The sequence below is a fragment of the Aegilops tauschii genome, chromosome 4, assembly GCF_002575655.3.
Source record: "Aegilops tauschii subsp. strangulata cultivar AL8/78 chromosome 4, Aet v6.0, whole genome shotgun sequence".
In the NCBI taxonomy this organism is placed as follows: Eukaryota; Viridiplantae; Streptophyta; class Magnoliopsida; order Poales; family Poaceae; genus Aegilops; species Aegilops tauschii.
The window spans coordinates 456,334,459-456,357,514 of NC_053038.3; positions in this window are offsets into that span (position 1 = coordinate 456,334,459).

Below are 23,056 nucleotides of genomic sequence, written 5' to 3' on the forward strand. Positions count from 1 at the left end.
ATTCATTGGAAAAATACTCTCTACCATGGTCGGACCTAAGCCTCTTGATTTTTCGATCAAGTTGGTTTTCCACTTCAGTTTTATAGATCTTGAAAAAGTACAAAGCCTCATCCTTAGATTTCAGAAGATACACACGACAGTATCTAGTGGAGTCGTCAATTAACGTCATGAAATATTTCTTTCCACCTTTTGTCAAAACACCATTCATTTCACATAGATCTGAATGTATGAGTTCTAGTGGTGCAAGATTTCTCGTTTCCGCAGTCGTATGAGACTTACGAGGTTGCTTCCCTTGCACACACACTTGACACTTAGATCCCTTGACGGTGGTGAAACTAGGGATTAAGTTCAACTTGGCTAATCGCGACATGCAACCAAAGTTAACATGACAGAGACGTGAATGCCACACATTTGATTCACTATTGTTGCACACATGATTAACAACTTTATTGCAAATGTCTGACAAGGATAAACGAAACAGGCCTCCTGACTCATAGCCTTTGCCAACAAATGTTCCATACTTGGATATTACAAATTTATTCGACTCAAAAACCAGCTTGTAGCCATCTCTACACAGAAGAGATCCGCTAACAAGATTTTTATTGATAGAGGGGACATAATGCACGTTCTTCAGCCGCACGATCTTCCCTGAAGTAAACTTTACCATTGCCCATCAGCACGGTGGAAGTCCCTGCGGTCTGATAAGATGAAAACATGGAAATATCACCGCATACGTGCACATTAGCACCCGTGTCAATCAACCAATCAGGAGAATGACATACTGAAAGAATAGTGGGAAATATACCATACCCAGCATCCTTCATGTCAGTGTCTCCAATGACAATATTAGCGGTCTTGCCACCTTTCCCAAGATGACGCTTGTCACAGCGATTAGGGCAACTAGGAGCCCAATGATCAGGATCTCCACACACATGACAAACACCTTTTTTCTTGTCATTCTTCTTCTTGAAGTTCGTGTGGTGCACAGCCTTGTTCTTCCCATCAAACTTTGCTTTACCATCAAACTTGCCCTTGTTCTTGAACTTGTGGGGCTGGAAGTTCTTCTTCTGTACCAGATTGGCACTAGATCCTCCCTCAATACCTCGAGCACGTATGTCTTTTACTCTCGCCTTTTCTTCCACATCAAGAGTACCAATGAGATCCGGAACGGAAAACTCCTGCCTCTTATGCTTCAGTAAGGTAGCAAAGTTCCTCCACGAAGGAGGAAGCTTAGTAATGATACCTCCGACAACAAACTTGCCCGGTAGCATACAACTGAAGTGCTCAAGTTCTCTAGCAAATGACTGTATCTCATGAGCTTGCTCAACCACGGAGCGCTCTTCAGTCATCCTGTAATCATTGAATTGCTCAATGATGTACAGCTCAGTGCCAGCATCTGAGACCCAAAACTTGGCCTCGAGTGCGTCCCACATATCTTTTCCATTATCAATTGACGCATAAGCATCAACTATGTTCTCACCAAGAACACTCAAGAGAGCAGCCTTAAACAGAGTATCCATTTTATGAAAAGCTTGTTCCTGTTGGGCATCATATTCCCCTTCAGGTTTGCAAAAAGTGGCGTCATAGCAACTCAGGGTTTGTAACCATAAGACTGCTCTCACGCGCCACCTCTTATAGTGGATACCCTCAAACATAGGAGGTCTCATGGAAGCAGGAAAACCACTTGGTGTAAATTGCCTATGATAAGGTTTTTGGATTGTTGAAAATATGAGCAATTTACCGACTAATTTTATTAATGGAAATACTAAATAAAGCATGACTAATATAGCAGAGATAAAGCAAGTCATGCAATCTGACAGAGAGAAGGTAAATAGTATCTGCAAATATGAACTATAACCAAACATATCTAGAGTAGATGCTAGAACAAGAAACTGTGACAAGACTGAGGGAGTCCTAGACTAAGGGGTCGTCGGGCGTCCGTCCTGTTAGCCATGGGCCGTACTGATGGGCTGTGAAGATACGAAGACCGAAGACTGCACCCGTATCCGGATGGGACTCTCCTTGGCGTGGAAGACAAGCTTGGCGACCGGATATGTAGATTCCTTTCTCTGTAACCGACCTTGTGTAACCCTAGATCTCCCCGGTGTCTATATAAACCGGAGGACTTAGTCCGGAAAGGGGAGATATTCATTACCATAGTCATACGTGATAGACTTCTAGGGTTTAGCCATTACGATCTCGTGGTAGATCAACTCTTGTAATACTCATATTCATCAAGATCAATCAAGTAGGAAGTAGGGTATTACCTCCATAGAGAGGGCCCGAACCTGGGTAAACATCGCGTCCCCTGTCTCCTGTTACCATCGACCTTAGACGCATCGTTCGGGACCCCCTACCCGAGATCCGCCGGTTTTGACACCGACATTGGTGCTTTCATTGAGAGTTCCACTATGCCGTCAACGACAGGATCGATGACTCACCTCGTCTTTAAAGACAATATCACCGCCGGAGGAGAATTGGCCCCAGGCCAAACCCTCCGGCTGGGCGGCTTTACCATGACCGCCTGTTCGGCCGTTTAAGCCAACGATGACTTCTCGGGCCATCGAAAATCCCATTCGTATCGACTCCAAACACTCCAAGCAGATGGATCCGGCGGAGTTTTCATCTTTAAACGAGCTCCTTGATCGCATTGCCGCCCTGAGAATCGCCACAGATTACGACCGAATCGGGCTTAAACCCGACCGAAGAGAAATCAAATCTCCACCGGTCACTCACCAGATAGGAGTGGTCGAGGAGTCACTACAAAAAAATACACTTCCGTGATGATACGTGTTTGTCACAGTAGGTCGCGTTTTTTGTCATGCATGTACATCCGTGACAAATTTATGACAGAATCAAGATAGTCATACCTGTGCTGTCGTAGAAGTGTTCCATGACATTACCAAAATTATCATCACGGAAGTGTCCACTTCCATGACGATAAATCGCGCGTCACAGAAGTGCTTTCGTCAAGGGTGACCGACACGTGGCATCCACCGTAACGGAACGCCGTTAAGCTATCGGGTCGGGTTTTGGATCCGATAACCCGTTAACAGCCCCGACCAATGGGGATTTTCCACGTGTAAAATCATCATTGGCTGGAGGAAACACGTGTCGGCTCATCGCTGGGACAGATGTCATCCACTCATTGGACAGGAGGCGCCTATGATACGTCGACACGTGGCATGGCCCAACAGTGGCCCATTCCTGTGAAAAGGCCGGCCCGTTTGACTTGGTCAAAAGCTGGCGGGCCGGTCCATGGAAAGCCTGTTAACGGCCTGTTCTCATATAGCCCATTTACAGCCGGCTAACCCAAGGCCCGTTACGCCCTATTCGAATTAGGCCCAGTAGCGTCATCTGGGCCATCCAATATGATTCCAGCCCGTTTTCACTTCTGGCCCATGTATGGCCCATGACTTCTTTCGGCCCATATGAGGCCCTATGTAACTCTTGGCCTATTAACGGCCCATGCTGAAATTGGCCCGTAATGAACAGTGTATTACTTTACACCCATTAACGGCCCGTGGTGAAACTGGCCCGTAATGAACAGTGTATCACTTTATACCCATTAACGGCCCGTTATTCCGTTGGGCCGTTTCCAGCCCATGTTATCTTTCGGCCTTCTCAGAGCCCATTTATTCTTGGGCTATTTTCCAGCATTCATTTACTTACGGCCCGTTACTGTCATTTTCTGCTTGTGGGCCAAATTCAGCCCGTCGTTACAGTTGGCCCGTTTGTGGTTCGTTAATACGTTGGGCCATTTTCATAGCGTCACCAAATACGGCCTATTAACGATGGCCCGTTATGGTCGGCCCATGAACGAACGATTCCAACTCTAGCCTGTTTACGGCCAGAATGCGGTCTGTTTGGCCCATGTTTGGCCAATCGATCATACGGCCCGTATAAGGCCCATTGATGATACGGCCCATAGAAGGCCCATTGTTTCTATGGTCCGTAGAAGGCCCACTGTTTCTACGGCCCGTAGAAGGCCCACTGTTTATACGGCCCGTAGAAGGCCCACTGTTTCTACGGCCCGTAGGAGGCCCAGTGTCACTACAGTAAATATTAGCCCATGGTTATTGTGGCCTAGTTTTAAAAAATAGGTTATTGCAGCCACTAGCAAACCGCAGAAAAAGAACTGCACTGACTACAAGCAAACAAATAAACAAGACAACAAGGAAATAAATAAGCAAGCAACTTACACTAGGCTATCACGGCTATTACACATATTACATCCACTGGGCCTCAAAGTTCGCCACCAGTGCAAATATAGGGAACACAGCAGCATATAAACGCCGCAGCAAAACAAGTCCAGAACTGAAACCACTTCAGAAGAGCTCAAGAAACAATATCCTGGGTACCCATAATGCTGGCAAGATGCTTAGCAAGCTTATTAACTTTCTCTTGTTTGGCGCTTAAGTCCTCCAGCGCTTGCTGTTGCACCAGAAAGTATGCATCTGAATTCTGCAGGGACTTCGTCAGTCCTTCGGCTTCCTGTCGCATAACATATGATCGATGTCTTTCAACTTGAAGTTGAGACTCAAGAAGCTGAACTAATTCAGGCAACGAGTTCGAAGAGCTGGTGCCAGCAATGGTAGCCAGTAACTCGAACACTACATCAAGACAGGACTTTGGGTTGTCTCAGTGTCTTTAATATAGTTTTTATCAGCTTTCTTGGAGACCAACAGGGATGTCTCACTATCTTGAACCTTATCTGCATTACTTCCTTTACCATTGCATAACAGGGTACTCTTCTCCAATATTTTATCCGCGTTCTAAAAGAGAAACAAACAAACACATCTCAGGTTTACAATGTATTATATGAAACTCATTTTGGTAAACCAGTTCAGTAGTAAGGTGGACAGGATAACAGCATGAAACAAACATATATCTATGTAGTACGGTCACTGTATGCTCTATATCATTCTAGTTTATGTTGCCAAATCAAGATACATACAGTTCGAATCATATCTATTTAAGACAAAGCAGCATAGACAGAATATAAGTGTGGGAAACTACACAGCAATAACAACACTTGTAATGTGCATGGCATGAGAACATAACTGTTTATTCAATTGAAACTGAAATCAACATATAGCAAGTTACAACAGCAAACAGCCAAACACGTTGAAGAAACAGGTTTAAAACATACCTGTTGCGCCATTGGAGTTTCAATTGCATCCTTCAAATTTGAAATTAGTTGGTATCAGTAAATACAGTGATGCAAGAGCAAAGTAGTATGAACCATAGCTACGGAACCTGACCAGAGAACAATTCTTCTCTTTAAGCGTTGACTTCGGGTTCGGAGTGGTGGTCCTCATGATTTGGGCACTGCAGTTGCCTTACTAACTGCTCGTGTTTGGGTGCTCTGTGGTGGAGACGGTGCTGTGCCAACGGGAACTGGGTATCTATCTGCTGGGGTTGGGGTTAGAAGGGGTGTAGCTGGTTCTCTGTCCAACTGGGTAGGGGTACAATTTGCATGAGTGTGGGTTATGTGTGGTGGGGCTGGTTCTTGGGCAAGAACAACCGTGGTTCTATCTGCATCGACAGGTAGCATGATCTTTTCTGAAGACCGTCTTTTTACTCCCACAGATACTGCCATCCCTCCCTCCAATTGAAATGGCTGATAAACAAGAAAAGTAATTGAATGTACAGACATTGTAAGATAGACAGGTGCAATGGATAGTAGGGAAGAAAACAGGGCATGAAATAATTCACATTTATGTTGTCTAAGCAAACAGAATAGCAGGACATAATTTCACATATATGATGGCTAATTAAACAGGATAGCATGACACAATTTCACATGTATGATGGCTAACTAAACAGGATAGAATGGCATACTTCAAAATATGATGACTATGTAAACAGGATGACATGATATAACTATACGATGTGTCTATTAAAGTGGTTGGCATGCCATAAATCACAAACATGCCGTCGATGGAAACATGATGGCATGATATAATTCACGGATAGAATGACATAATTTAAAATATGATGACTATGTAAACAAGATGAGATGATATAACTATATTATGTCTTTAGAAAATGGGTTGGCATGCCATAATTCAGATACATGCTGTCTATGTAAACATCATGGCATGACATAATTCAAATATATGATTTATATACTAAGGAAGTGAGCAGAGGGCAATCACATATATGATGTGTCAACTAAGGAGATGGCATTCAATATTGTGTATATGATGTAAAAACTAAGCATTGCAATACAACATATGTATTATATGAGTAATATAACCCTGCCAAGTTTGAGCATACACCTCAGGGGGATAATAGGACTGGTCATCTGCCTCTAAATCCTCCTCTGAAGAGCTATCTGTAACCAGCAAGATATCTTCTTCAGCAGGTAGCATCGTCTGCTCTGAAGACCTTGTTTTCACTCCAGATTTCTCCATCACCAATTCAAATGGCTGATGCACAGGAAGAGCAGTTGAATATACAAACATTGTCGACAAAAGCAATGAGAAATACAAAAAAAGGACGGCATGATATAATTCACATATATGACGCTTGCCTAAAAAGCATGGCATTGCATAATTCACATACATAATGCCTTGCAACAAGATAACATTGCATAATTCACATATATAATGTCTTGCAACAAGATGGCATTGCATAATTCACATATATGGTAATTAGACACTAAACAGGTGGCATTCACACAAAGCATGTCTAAACTAAGCAAATGACATAGCAATGCAAGAAACCATACGCACGATATGAGCAACATAACCCTGCCAAGTTAGGGCATGCACCTCGGGGGGGGGGGGAGGAATATGACTGGTCATCTGTCTCTGAATCCTCCTCTGAGGAGCTATCGGTAACCAGCAAGACATGCGCTTCGTCAGATAGCATTGTCTGCTCTGAAGACCTTGTTTCCACTCCAGATTTTTCCATGACCGTGCCGAATGGCTGATGCACAGGAAGAGTAATTGAATGTACTAAAATTGTTGACAAATTTAACACGTAATAAAAAATGATGGCATGATATAATTCACATATAAGATGACTGGCTAACCAGGGTGGCATTGCAAAATTCACATATATGATGCCTGGCTAGACAAGATGGCATTGCATGATTCACATATACGATAAAGAAACTAAACAGATGGCATTGACACAAAGCATGTCTAAACTAAGCAGATGACATCTTTAATGTATACAGTAAGCAATGCAAGGCACCATATGCATGATATTACCAACATCAGCATGCCAAGTTAGAGCGAAGACCTCATGGGGTAAATAGGAGTGGTCTTCTCCTTCTGAATCCCCCTCAGAACAGTTATCTTCCTCTTGATTACGATCCGAAATGGGTGGAGGGGGGCTGCCTTTGCGCCCACCATGAAACAACGTCTGCATGAAATTTTATTGCCATGCAAGGCTAATCTCTTTTGCTCTACATGATCAGTGCCATTGTGTACAATAACTGGCATGCATAGGAATAAAACATAGTGAGATTATGTAAGGAGTGCATGCACAAATCCAGAGTGATGGTAGCAAACTGTCGATAGACCCAAAACCAATGATAGCAGGCAGATAATAGCTTTAGTTAAAAAAATATAGATAATGGCTCCTTTAATGTTTGTTTGCACCCAAGATGAAACTCATAGTAGACACCGGAGATTAACCAGATAGTAGACAGATAGTACTGATTGCTGCCCCAATATGTACCCCACAACCATTTAAAAACTCAAGTTTCACCATTAGTTTGGACCTGACTCGGAGTCTAATAGGTGAACACGACGATAATGTAGCATGTCATCATATTAAGCGACGCATAACGTAAGCAGACACGGAAGAGTGTGACCTCTCTTGCGGACCCGTGTAGTCCTCAAGGTCATCTGCTCAGTTGATGATGGTAATGCAGTTGCCGTGGCTGCCGGCGGCGGGGAAGAAGATCTGAGGCGGCGAAAGACAGTCTGGAGAGCGGATCCCTGCTGTGGTGAACCCTTCCGTCGTTGGAGCAGCTGAGCTAGGGTGGAACACAGCGTCGCAGGAGCAGGACAAACCACACAAGGTTTTCTTTGACACATATCTGTAACAGAAGTAATTGAGTAAGGGCTTGTTTGAATTTGAGGATTCTAACAATGCAGGGATAGGAAATAGACAGGAATAGGATAGGAATGCACGTGCAAAACAGAGAATTTAAAAACATAGGATTTCTGCCAATCTGGGTGTTTGATTCACAACAATTGGAAGATCACAGGATGCAAAAAGCATGGTGAGATTAAGTTAAACCACAAGAAAATGTACGGTTATAATTCTATTATGCTACTATCTCTTAGTCTTGTGCTTGATGAATAGGAATATGAAAAGGAGGAGAAGTGGAAATTAGAATTCCTACGGTTTTTCTTTCAAGGAGACACTAAAGGAACAAATACTACAGTTTTCCTTTGCTCCATTCCTTTGCACCAAATTCATGAAAAGTAGTACCATAGGAAACTTTCCAATTCCGATGTTTTTCATTCACTTTTCCTTTCAAGCACTGGTGATTCTAGTAGGCAGGCTTGAGCAAGGAAAATCCTACACTAAAAAAATGTTTTTGTGCTACTTCTATTACTTTGGACCCAGGCCACTGCCATACTAGCTCAACTCCCAGGCCCATCGACAAATGCACAGCTCAAACGCGCAGAGATAAATAATGAGGGTGTTCAAGAGAGTCCATCACGGATAGCTAAGTTGCCCGGTACCTCACTGCTTGTCATATAGTAGGATAAAATAATCGTATTTCCCGTTACTACGAGTGCTCAGTGGACAATATATATAACATGTAGAGTAAAAAAGAGATGCAACAAGTGTACAACCTCTTTGGCGAAGCCATGTCGATCTCAGCGTGATTGGGTTGGCCGGTGAGGATGCTCCGGCTGACTTGGCTGTCGGAGGAGGGGAAGAAGATCTTAGGCGTCTGGAGATGGAGCCCGAGGTACTGCTCCGCTGTGATGAAGAGTTTCGTCGTTGGAGCAGCTCCGGTGAGTTGTACGACGCCGAGGCCGAAGCAGGACAAGAGAGACAACGAACGACGTTAACCTGAGTGGAATTCTAATAGCATCTCCAATACATGACGTAAAATACATAACCACAAAGTGCTAGATGTAAAATACATCAGCCGCTCATCTCTGAACTTAACTGTCGAAACTGAATTTAACTGTCGAAACTGAACTTAACTGTCGAAACTGAATTTTGCTGTCGAAACTGAATTTTGCTGTCGAAACTGAACGCACTAGCAAGGTGAGGCTACACGTCGGTCGACTGACTTTTTCATCTCTGGTCAGTCGATTTTGCAGCCGTTGGATACAAAATCAAGGGCATGCGGTTCATCTTCAACCTCCACCCCCCTGAGCCGCCAGCCACCACCGGCCAAACAGCAGAGCCCCGCCGCCCGCGGCCGGCGGTTCGCCACCCCGCCCGCCCCGAAAACACTCCCCACCGCCGGTCCGCCGCCGCCCCGGCCATCCCTCTAGGCCCCCCCCGTGCCGAGCTTTTTCTCCGGCGATCCCCACGCCACCGCCCCGCCACCGCCGGCGACCACCGCCCCAATCCTGAACCCTAAGATAGATAGTGGGGTACCTCTCAGGCGAGCCCCCCTCCCCGCTGTGGCTGGTTCTTCCTTCACCCCGGCGAGCCCCCCCACCCCCTGAAAATTGACTGACCCAAAAGTCGATTCAGTCGACTGATGTGTAGCGAAATCGGAGCAACATCGCAAGCAAGAGCAAGAGCGAGAGCAGCAACGCGAGAAAGAGCAGACTAGGCAGGGGACCGAGAGCAAGAGCAGAGCAGCAGCGCGAGCGAGAGCTAAAGCAGCAGCAGCTCCTACTGATATGGACATCGCCGCCGAGGGAGCGACACCGTGGAGGAAGTGGCCGGCGACGCCGCCGTGGATGGAGCCGCGCTGTGTCGGCTCGGGACCGAGCGCCGGCAGCACCGTGAGATCGAATCAAGAAGAAATTGCGGCGATTAGTGTACAACCTCTTTGGTGGCGCCGATTAGGCCGCAGCTTCATCCGAGGAAACGGTGATGATGATGCTCTTCCGGTGGTGCAGGTGAAGACGGCGGTGTGGGAATGGAGGTGGCGCGAAAGACGAGGGGAACGTCGGGGCAGCTCCTTGGAGGTGGAGGACGGGGTGGCTGAACCGGCGGGACGATGAGATCGAGGACGGATCCTCATCCGGTATGGTGGATGAGGGACGTCGAGGGGTTGCTGTGGACGACGTCGTCGGGTAAGAGGCTCCGGCTGGGTGGCGGACGGAGCACGGTGTGGGGTTTTGTCGCGGGTTTTCGCGGCCTCGGTGTATGAATGGGTGGGCGGATGCGATGGCAGTGGGGAACCATGGCTTAGAGACGCGCTTGTCCGAAATGTGGGGTAAGTTATGAAAGTACCCCCACCGATTTGAGGCGGTTCTTTCGGTTCAGGGGTACCACGGGCATTTCGCGTGTCGGGATTTCACAGGAGGTGGGAGTTTTCGCGCGCGTTGTAATTTCGGAATAGCAAGGCGCGGGTTGAGATGGAGGGAGTTGTCGGAGCACAACGAGACAAAGATATATCTTAAATATTTCGGGCTAACAAGGCGCGGGTTGAAGAGGCGGGAGTTTCGCAGCACGATAGACAGAGACGCTAGCTTGAATTTTCGGCATAACAAGGCGCGGCTTGAAATTTCGGAAGAACAAGCTTAATGTGTACCCAAAAAAATACAATTTGCACCTCAACACGCACAACACACACACAAACACCATTTAGACTAGAGTAAGGTACACGTGCATTGCACGCATGAGATTTGGCAACCAAATTATGAATAAATACCACATTATAGCATGCAAGCTTTGAGTCATATATGCATGATGTAGATGTTCGTTTAATTCTTATAGTTCATTTCATTCAAAATCATCTAGTTTTTATAAGAAAGCTAATCTATTTTAAGATTCATGGAATTATGCGTCGTAAGACATAAAGTAAAAACAAATAATGGCAAATCATGTAGAAAAACATTTGGGCAATTCTGATACGGAAGATTCTAGAACAAATAAGAAGTGCTTGTGTTTTGATGTTTGTGCATTATGCTTAAGTTCAACCATGGAGTCTTCTAGATTATACATGTGGCGAAATCTGGTGGAATCTAGATGATATCCAACGGCCAGTAGTGCTCAAATTTGCCATCTTTGGACCATCGGATTCACCTCATCCAACGACCATCTTTCAAAGTTAAAGTTACCCGCACACAATATAAAAAAATATAAAATATAATATATATAGGGGTATAGATATAGATATGTGATGCGAAAGCCGCCCATCATCTCCAATTAGAATAGTGTGTCCATGCACGGATGCGACGTGGCCAAATGATGTCTGCCATCGGTATCTCAAATTCAAATCAGTCTGACCTTGTTCAATGTGTATACATTACAACATGCTCGTTTCCAAACCACACCGCGCAGATCTCCGTTATATTCATGCATGCATGGGTTTCAAACATCAGGATCTCTTATTCAAATATTTGAATTCAACTTTACATTGATTATGACCTCACCTATTCTTTTACACCCACACAGTAGTCTTCTCTTTATAATTGTACCACTAACTTTCTCTCGTGCATGCATGCACACACACTACCAGTCGGCATTATCCATCGCACGCATGCAATCTTTTTCTTCAGGTCGGTCTCCCATGAAGGCACACACCCACACACTCCCCCTCTCCATCATATCGGGCATTCTTTATCTCTCACGCGTGCATGCGCAACGATCGATGTTCCTCTATGTATGTGTGTATATAGCTAGGCCTTTCATAGTTTTCCACACAAACCGATCAATCGATATATCCAGTGAGGTCTCACCCTCTTTCCCACGTCCACATCGATCAATCTATACCTCTCTATATAGGATTAACATATGTAGCTAATACACCCACATTAATTATATATCCGACGTCCCCCTCTCATCATCCGTGCCTTCCGCTTCATCTCGCAGACGTGTGCACAATGGCGAAGACAGGGGGCAGTAAGGGCCCTGCCCCCCTCCCCCCCTAACATCACTATATATCGAGGCTAAATGAATGTGATCATTAGACAATTGCTGCTAAAAATGGTTTAAGTTCACGAATTGACCCTCCTCGTAAAGGATTAGCAATGCTTGGCCCCCTAGCTCATTTATTTTTCATGGCTCCGCCACTGCGCGCAACAGCGCACGTGTTCGCCCCCTCTCTCTAAATATCGATCTCGCACTTGTGCATTCCTTCATAGTCTCCCTCCACTCGGCCCCTCGCACCATCTTCTAGCCCCCCACCGGATTTTGCCACATGTACAATCTAGCAGACTCCATGGTTGAACTTAAGCATAATGCACAAACCTCAAAACAACAGTGGTTCTCTTTTGTTCTAGAATCTTCCGTATCATAACTGCCCAAACTTTTTTTCTAGTTGAATTGCCATTATTTGTTTTTTACTTTATGCTTTACAACGCACAATTCCATGAATCATAAAATAGATTAAGGGCTTCTTTGATTCAAAGGATTCTCAAAGGAATTTTGGAGGATTCTAATCATTAGGAATTTTTCCTATCTTGGTTGTTTGATTCGTAGGATTGTAAACCATAGGAATTTTTCCATATGATTCATTTGCACTAGATTTCATAGGAAACATCCCATCCACTCAAACCTCTTTGAAAGAGTTCTGCATTTTTTCTATGCACAATCAAACACTCGTACAATCCTGTAGGATTCAAGACGACATTCCACTATAATCCCATGTTTTTCCTATTCCCGCGTTCTTAGCTTTTTTATAGAAACTAATTGATTTTGAATGAGATGAACTATAAGAATTAAATGAAGGGCTACACCAGGCATATATGACTCAGAGCTTACATGCTATAGTGTCGTATTTATTCATAATTTGGTTGCAAAATCTGATGCGTGCAATGCACGTGTACCTTACTAGTACTTCGAGTATGTGCAAAACACGTAAATTAAAATACCAATGGCACGCTACACAGTGTCTCTCTTACAGTTCATGAAGCCACGTGGCACATGTGGAGGCGTTGTCGCGACCTCCTTGCGTGGATTGATCATAGTAACGTGCTGCTGGTTCCAGAAGAATGTACTCGTCGTCCCTGAGCCATACTGGCGGTACATGAACGAAGCGAAGATGTGCACGCACGCCACGCACGCACTCATTCCCTCGCACGCACACGCGGGTACACGGGCGGACGCAATTTTGTACCAAGATCCACCCCATGTGATAATTTGACGCGTGTAAATTCGTTCACTTCATTGATGGTCAATTAATACAGCGCATGCAAATTGAGTGGACGTGAGGGCGGAAGAAAGACATTATTACTCCACTGCGCGCATGCGAGTAGTTAAATCGTGGGTTGCTAGTAGTACTTCCATTGGTCTCCTTCGTATTTTGTGCCAATTTTTGACAGTAACATAATATTTACGCATTTGAGCAGTGTAGTACTTGAAATTTATGTTCCGCTAAACTCATCGGGAGCCGTTTCGGGCCTCGAAACCAAAACCATGAATTAATCTTTACCTTGTTCCCATCACATTCGAAAGCCTGCTCACACCTACTAGTACGTACCAAACCTGAACGTGTTCCCACTATGCAGGTATTAGTACTAGTGCTAGTACTTAGGTTATAAAAAGGGGAACTACCTAACCAAAAATTACTCTACCTTTCCTCCTCATAAGTGCTTCTTCTTCGTCCGTCGTTGCCATGGCCGGTGAGCAGAGCTCTAGGTCGAGAACTACTCGTAACAACGGAGCGGCAACCAAGGCCGCGGAAAAAACGAGAGGGCTCGCCGCCACACAGAGACCTCGAAAGATCTCTCACGGGCAGGCGATGGCTCCCAGGGGAGCCCTAGCCGCGGAGGCGAACATGCCGAGCCGGCGGAGCTGGAGTCGTTATCCCTCGACGGCATGCCCGATCAGCTCAATAAGCAGAAGGAGTTCATCCAAGGCTTGATGGAGTTGCTGAAGGAGAGCCTCGACGACATGCCCGTTGAGCTCAATCAGCAGGGGGAGTTGACCGCCGGCTTGGTGATGCTGCTGAAGAAGAGCATTGCCTCGGAGAAGAAGGCGACCGGCGAAATCCTGCGACTTCAGGAGGACAAGGCGAAGCTCTGCCACGAGATCGACCTGTTGAAGGAGAAGAACGCCGGCTGGAAGAAGCTGCATGAGAATAGTAGTTCCTCGATGAAGATGTTGCAGGCCCTCGTCATGGAACAGAAGGAGGAGTTGGCGAAGCTCCGCATCGAGCACCCGGCTGCTGTCAAGGTACGTAATGTGGCCGTGGAACAGATGATGAAGGCTCGTGTCGAGAAATCCCGCGTCATGGACAGAATGAAGAAGATGGCGGAGGAGACGCGCAAGGAGATGGAGGTCGTGGAGGCGATGAAGAAGCAGTTACGACTCCGCGGCGAATTAGATCATTTGGGGTGATAATCTTCCTTCTTCTTTTGCTCCTGTGTTTCATCATTTGCTTCGGGTGTTTCGCCGCACGTGTCACGTTCTCTGCGAGGCATGAATAGAACAATGGTTTTTTTGAGGGAATGAATAGAACATTGCTAACAATGAGATGACTAGCAAATTAGATCATTTTTATCACCATATGGCACTGGGCTGCCGTGTTTCATGCTCCTCCATCGCAGTACTACTCCAGTGGAAAACTTGAGTATACCGCACAGTTCTTTGCTCCTCCTCGATCAGGTCGTCGGCGCATTTATACGAGCAGTCAAATCACAAGGCCCCGCCTTCCAGCAGTAATGAGCCGTCAAATCACAAAGGCCCTCGCCTCTCGTGAAACCGACCAAGCTAGACTGCCCCGCCCTCTAGCCTTTTAAAAAATGTATACTTTTGTATAGCAGTAGTATCGATGGATTGCACCATGGAGCAAAACTTGAAATTAAAAAAAAGGTGGTACATATAGAGAGCGCTCGTCGCCAAATTATGCATATAGTACTATTAAAAAGGCTAGTCACAATAATGGTGTCCAGCACAACCCACCCCTCAAATAAAACTAAGAGGGTGCTTGGATACGTTTTAGTCCCATGACTAAAATTAGTGGGACTAAAACATGCTAGCCTCACCCATGCTTGGATCCAAATACTAAAAAGGCTAAAATCAAGTTAATGAGCATTTATTATCCTCCAAACCCTCCAATCCAGAACTCGCCTGTGTTAAAGGAGAGGAGTTAAATGCGTAGAGAGAGGACTAATCCACATTTTAGTAGGGGTACCCCTGACTAAAAATTTTTAGTCTCAAGACTAGTTTTAGCCCCTCTTTAGTCAGGGGTGCTTGGAACTTTAGCCTCTTAAAGAGACTATTTTTAGTCAGACTAAAATAAGTCCCTTGGATCCAAGCACCCTCTAAGCATCCTGGAATTCTTTGACAAAACTAAGCACCCTGAAATTCTTTGACAACTAAACTGCTGGCTATATGATGTTGGCCATATATATTGTACGTATATAATGTGAAGAAACGAGTGGTAGTACTATACTAACTAAAAGATGAAATGTAAGAAATACTAGTATGTACGTACAGAAGAGTTAAAGTAACGAGAAGAAACATAACATAGTTCTGCTGGGGGCTCAGCACAACACACCCCTCAAATTAAATTAAGCACACCTGAAATTAAACTTTGCAACTATTCCGGTAGACACTGCATTAGAACCACCATGAGCAACGACACTGCCACCTTACTCGGAGTCCTCGTCCACGTCCTCGACTTCGTCCTTGTCCCTCTTCCTCTTGGCCGATACTTCTTTGCTTGAACCGCACACTTGGCTGTTGCTCTTCATCCAACCCTTGTAGATATTGAAGCAAAGGTAGCCATCCATTGCAGCGTAGTGGATGTGGTCTATATCTAGTACATTCCGCTACCATGCATGACGATGAAACGTGTATGGAGGTTTCTCCAGTTTATCGTACGAAGGATGAACCATGGATCCTGCCAGGGTCAGCATTGAAGGCTGACGAGAGGACACCAGCCGATTCTTCTGGAGGTCGAAGGTGTTGCCTACAACGAGGCCTATCCGACGCAGGACTTCTTTGTCGTTACCAAAGTCTACAGTAACGAATTTGACTAGGTTGCTCTCGTGGAAGTCCTTAAAATCCTGGCACTCAACGTCGGCATGGCATATGTGCTAGACCAAGCATAAGTCATGCACGCAAACCTGGATCACGGCGGGCTTCTTCCTCTCTTCGTCCTTTAGATCCTTCTCTCGTCCCAGGACTGTGGTGTGCTCAACATCTAGCCCAGCGACCCAGTCATCATCTGAGTCTTCGAACATGCGTCTGAAGCGAGAAAGGCATCCTTTCACCGTCGCGGAAGAACGGGTGTAGATGACGTCAAACTCATCACCGGTGATGGTTCTAACCTTGTACTCACCGCCGATCGTGGAGATTTGGGACGCCATGGATTTGGGAGGAGGGTTAGGATTAGTGGAACTGCCGTAATGTGAATAGACGGGACGACTAGGAGCGAACCGCCGTAGTATTGAAGGACGTGCGGAGACGAGTAGGAGCGAACTGCCAGCGTGCGAACGGCAGGGTAGTGGCTTTCCATTCTCCCATGATACGGGCTTCCGAGAGCCCTTGGATCTGAGATCGAACGGTTGCATGGCGTGATTCTGGACCTATGGGTGAATATCCTATCCTGGAGGGTTATTCTGCAAATTTTCAGCAACTTAGCATGCGACCGTTTGATCTCAGATCCAAGGGCTGCCAGCAACCCGTATCATGGTCACGCCTACCACGACCGTCGCGTCGCTCGCGCGGTCGCGCCCTTGGAGATTTAACACGGTGCGTTAGGCTATCTGATGTTGGCATGTCATACATAGTCATCACTTAGTCACTCATACTACAACAAGGTTGGCTATAAGTGTATTTTTTTACTCCTCTCTATCTCTTTCTTCATACTCCCTCCGTCCCATAATATAAGAACGTTTTTGACACTAGTGTAGTGCCAAAAACGTTCTTATATTATGGGACACAGGGAGTACTAGTATTTATTGCATTTGCCAAGGAGTGACCTCTTGCAATGAAATGGTGTTGCTAAGTTTGCTTCATTTAATTAGCTATAGACTCAAAATTGTCTTTTCACCTAGGTACACGCGCTTAGCACCGTTTCTTCCTTGGGTCACCAAACTAGTCTCTCTCTCTTCTTGATTAACTTGCCACATCAGACTTTATGCCTATGTGGCAAGCTTAAGCACCTGTAGGAGCAAGTAAAAGTAAGTACAATAGTGCGCTTTACATGGCATTTTTGCATATGTGGAGGAAAGAGAGGCAAGGAAAAAGTGGAGAAGTGGGCTCTCATGCAAGAGCCAGCCTCTACTACATGGTGGAGCATTGGGAGAGGCACTTGTATGGAGGTGGTCAGGAATCGGGAGACTCACGCCGGTCGTAGAGCCGCAGTTAAAATGATAATGGCAAGTCAAATCACGGGGCCCCACCTGTCCAGCAGTAACTCGCTGTCAAATCACACAACCCTATGTTTGCAGCAGCCTACTCCCTCGTCTTCTTGCGTCTCTGTCGAACCTACTAGGCGGAACCGCCCCGCCACCTACCGCGCAGGAAAAGCCCCGCCCCTTCTTCCTCGCTGCCGTAGTGTGGGCAGATCCGGCCTCCCGCCGCCCACCTAGCGACATCCCGGTGACCATCAGGTATAACTTCCTTCGAAACCGGCCTTGCTCTACTACCCGAGCTCCTAACGTCGCTACATTTGTATCTTTTACTATTTCTCAGGCCCCCTCGTAGATAGGATCGATCGGCTGTTCGAAAACCACCTAATTTTTTTACGTTTAAGAGGTAAAACTAGTTCATGCACTCGAATCTAGTACTACTTGGTTCAAACAAGGAATAAATGGGGTGGGGGTGGGGGAGGATTTGTTACATGAATCTAGGACTTGGTCGAAAGAGGAAATAATGGGGGCGAAAAGTAGTAGAGACTGGCTATCCAACTGGTCTCTAGGTCTAATAGGGAAATAAAGGGAAACGCGGTACAAACTCAATATAAACCCGATCTATTGGTTGAAAAAGGAAAGAAAGTGGGGACTGGGGGACAAGTCAACAGAGTAAGTCCAGCACTAGATTTGCTAGCCTCACACAGTATAAGGTGGCTATACCGAACAAAAATGGGACCAACCCAGATATCCTGTTCTGATGTTTGTTGCCCCGAGCCACTCTTATGTAATGCCACTGGTAAAATGTAGCAGTCGCACTGTTAAAAGTAAGGACACAAACCAATGTTGTTTTCAATGTAATGCCTCCAGTAATATGAATCAATGGCTTGCCACAAGGTATTCTAAAGCAGTTAGAAAGGATTCAAAGAAAGTGCCTCTGGAGGAAATATGGTCAGGACAAGGGACACTCTTTGGCTGCTTGGCCCCTTGTCTGCTGGCCCAAGATGAAGGGTGGGCTTGGAATTCTGAATTTGGGACTACAGAATGATGCTCTGCTCCTTAAGTGCCTGAATAAATTCTATAATAAAGCAGATGTGCCATGGGTCCGTTTGGTGTGGGACTCATATTACTTTTAGAGAATTCCTCATGACACTATTCTTTGTGGCTCATATTGGTGGAGGGACATTTGTAAATTAATGGACAAGTATCGGGCTGTTACCTCTGTCACTGTTGGCAAAGGAGATTCTGTTCTATTTTGGTCTGATCATTGGGAGATTGACCAGTCTTGCATTCCTCTGCAAGAAAGGTTTCCAAGGCTTTTCTCTTTTTGCCTGCAGAAGAACCTTTCTGTCATGGAAGTGATACAGGCAGGAGATTTGCAGCAAATGTTTTCATTGCCACTGTCTGAACTGGCTTTTAGGGAGTTCAATCAGCTTTCAAGCTAGTTATCTGGGACTTCCTTAGACAATGGTTGTAATGATATCTGGGCTTGGAGACATGGGAAAAAGGCGGAGTACTCGGCAAAGAAGTACTATGATTTTGTCCACCAGCCTGTTATTGCCAATCCTATACTATGCTGGGTCTGGAAAAGCTGTTGTACCATGACAATTAAAATGTTTGCTTGGCTGGTAATTATGGACAGAGTTAACACCAAGGATATGATTCATCGACGCCATTGGAGAATTAATGATGGACCTAGTTGTGTCCTATGCCCGACTGGAGTAATCGAGGATAGGAATCATCTATTCTTCCAATGTAACTTCAGTGTGAGAATCTGGAACTACCTGCAAGTTTCCTGGTTGGATAACAATGATATGGTGCAAATTGCCTTACATGCCAGGAAGGAGTTTAATAAGCCTTTTTTCTCAGAGGTGGTTTTTCTTGCATGGTGGAATATTTCGGAAGTTAGGAATGACAGGGCTTTTAGGCATGTCAACCCAACTTTTAGGCAGTGGAGAAATGGGTTTATTCATGATATTACTCTTCTTTCACATCGGATCAAGACCAGATACAAGGAGGCTCTGCTCAAATGGATTGATTTCCTGCCTCCTTGAAGGCCATCTAGTTTGTAACTTCTTTCTTTCCTAGTTGTAGTTTTTAGTGCTTTCTTTATTTTCTTAGAGTACTTTAGCTTTTCTTGTATAGTTTTTCTTTCTTTATGTTCCCCCTCTTGAGGAACTTTGTACTTATTCTTTGTTCTTTATTAATAAAATGTTGTGGGGTGTAAGCCCTGCAGTCTTCCAGGTCAAAAAAATGAATCAATGGCACTTCTTTACATGTCCTGCTAAAATTTCCCATTAAGATAAGTTGGTTCTTTTCATTAGAAATGCAACTGTCCTAGTCCGCCTACTCTCCCGTGCCCAAAGTAATGTCGTATTTAACGGTTGTCATAGTTAATCCTAATGCCCACACTAATATCTAGCAATGCCAGTGCTTTAGAAATTGCTACTGTCCTTGTAGGATTGCCATTCAGATAAGGAACATGCTTCTTTTCATTTGATGCATGTTTCATCACTTGTTAGTCACCCTCCTTTCCACCTTTTTTGTGCAAACAGAGATATACATTCACGCTCGATCTTAGTTGAACTGCACAAATGATATCCAAATTATAGTTGAGCATTCCAGGAGCTTCACAACCAACCTTGATGTTGCTCAATTTTATTGCAACTAATGAAGAAGAAGCTCTGTGGGTTTCGTTTTCTGATGGAAATGGAACCGGGGATGGAGCCCTTTTCTTAAAAAAATGAAGAAGAAGCTGCTAGCTCTTGGGACATTGCTTCATTTTAGGTGAACTACACCAAAAGGTCACATGAATTGAATCATCCATGTTGGTGACTGAAAGAGCCAGCTTCAGCATCCCAGTCTAAGCACCCCCGGCCTCCATCCTTGCGACGCACGGTACACCTCGTTTGCCACCTGCTCGACCCTAGAGTCACTGATAAAATGAAGTAATAATACAGTTAAAATAGAGCGAGTGTCATCTCTATCATTTCATTTCCAATGTAGATGAAGAAAGTGCTTCTCTTTGTTAATGTATGTTTCATCAACTAGTCCCATTGTTAATGTTTAAGCGTTTCTGCAAACTGGGGTGCTTAATTTTAGTTGATATGTACAAAAATAGAGATTTGAATGTCTCAAGGCGCCTCCTTGTACTACCGTTGTACACTGATGTTCATCACTGGCTGAAGGTGTATCTGGGAGACTTGGGACGATGTACAGTATGAGGCGTACCGTATGAGGCGTCGCAGGGCCCATCTCGCCCTCGCAGCATGGCATACTATGATACTATCGCAATATTTTCTTCTATTTATTTGTGTGTTTCATCAACTAGTGCCACTATAATGTAATCACGCTTTTTCATTATCTGTGCAAACAGGGTTATTCAGCTGCATTTTGGTGGAACTGCACAAATGTACGTATGGAACCGGCATATATGCAGAGTGCGAGGTGTGCCAAGTAAAAATTACCGACACCAACCATGCTGCATGCACGCATTGGCATCCACCACCACCAGTGGGATGTGTGGCGCTCTCTATGGACGGATCTTTCTCGGCAGCAAATCATCTAACCAAATACTAGTAGCTTATATTGGCAGTTTTCTAGGGAGTACTCTTTTCTGAAAGAAGCACCAATCTATTTTTCTTTATTTGTACACTGTGTCACAACTTTGACCCAAAGGTCCAGAGCTATTTTAGGGTGATTGGCGTAGTACTCGGAGACTGATTGTAAGCATGATTTTCATTAGCTGTCACACTGATTGTAAGCATGAGCAGGTGGAAGATTAGGTTAGTGCGAAGCTTACCTTAAACCCTACCGCCGCCGTTGAAACGAGGCGAGCGTCGAGGGAACCATGGAGAACGGCGGGGAAGCGACGTCGCGCCATCCGGCCTCCTCTTGCGGTGGGAGAACGAATACTCCTGTGGCTCCGGCTGGCTCTGCACCCTCACAAACGGCACACCATACTCGATCGATTCGTTATCCTCTGGGTGCTCGACCTTCGACCTGTACGCCCACCACCTCTGCCTGACTATCGCCTCGGGCGAATCTGTCTGCTCCATCGCCCAGAGGAGATACTCGATGAACTCGGAGGACTGCGGCGTGACTGCCGCCGAGGAGTACATGTACATCGCCGCCCTCATCGCCGTCGTCTCGCTCTTTCGCATACATTGCCACATGGCCCGCACCGTCCTCGAAATCTCCCACTCATTGTCAAACCAACTAAGGATCTCCTTCAACCTGGCTAACTTTGCCTGGTCGCCGCCAGCGATCTGCCTGATTCGCTGCTGCATCCTCTCCATAGATGTCCTTCTGAGTGGTCCGGTGCTAGCTTTGGAAGATGGGAGGAGAGACGGTGGTCTTGCAATAGAGAAGAGGGAGAGGCGAGATGGTGGTTTTGGAATGGAGATGATGGAGAGGAGAGGAGGTGGTTTTGCAATGGAGAAGATCAGAAGAGGGAGAGGCGAGACGGTGGTTTTGGAATCGAGATGATGGAGAGGAGAGGAGGTGGTTTTGCAATGGAGAAGAGGGAGAGGAGCGTGCGGCAGCGATTTAGGATTTGACGAGAGGGCCGGCGCGCTGTGACTGGATCAAAATCAAAATCAATTTACCCTTCAATTAAGAAAGCGACCCCACATTAACTAGTCTCCCTTTTATTCTAGGTCATAATTGACCATGATTTTCGCACATAAGATATATGTTATACATTGCAAAAATAATATAATTTGAAAGTACATTCAGATACGAACCAAACGATACAATTTTTGGGGACATGCATTCACATTTTGCTTGTCAAATACAGTACGTGGTCAAACTTTGACCCAAAATACGCAAAACAACAACAAAATACTTCCAAGACCAGCGCTGCTCTTCCGCTCTTCTCCTCTTAAACAACCGCCGCTCCTCTCCAGTTCCAATCTAAATGCAGCGCCGCTCCTCTCCTCTTCCATTTCAAAACCACCGCCCCTCCTCTCCTGTTCCAGTCCAAAACCAGCGTCGCTCCTCTCCCGTTCTAATCCAAAACCAGCGCTGCTCCTCTCGTCTTCCATTCAAAAACCACCGCCGGCGAGTGAAGGTGCTGTGGAGAACTAGATCGATGGAGGAGTACAACCGATACGTGAGGATCGCAGACGGCAACCCTATGAAGCTAGCTAGGATGTTGGAGATACAGTCTTGGTTTGACAACAAGGACCAACTAGCGGCGACGACGACATCCATGGCCAAATATCTGCAACAAAGCAAAAAGGCGGCGATACTCCCGGAGGGAGTCGCGCCGGAGTACATAGAGCTGCTCCTCTGGGCCATGGAGCAAACAGATTCACCGAATCCGATCGTGAGGGAGCGGTGGTGGGAGTATCGATCCCAGATGGAGCATCCACCAGAGATTGAAGGATCGAGCATCTACAGGGTGCCGTTTGTGAGGGTGTCCTGCCAAAGCGAGCCGGTGGAGTCTTCATCAACCGAACCCAACTGCAAGAGGAGAAAAGCAGTTGGCCCGACGACGCTTCCCCGCCATCATCTCCCTCGCCGTTCACATCGTCTCACGGGGCGGCTGTCTGCCACCGAGGAATAGGAGGGGGCTGCACCCCCCAGCCCAACAGTCGGGCAGGTTGTGAATTGTCAGGAGGAGCTTAGGGTTGTTA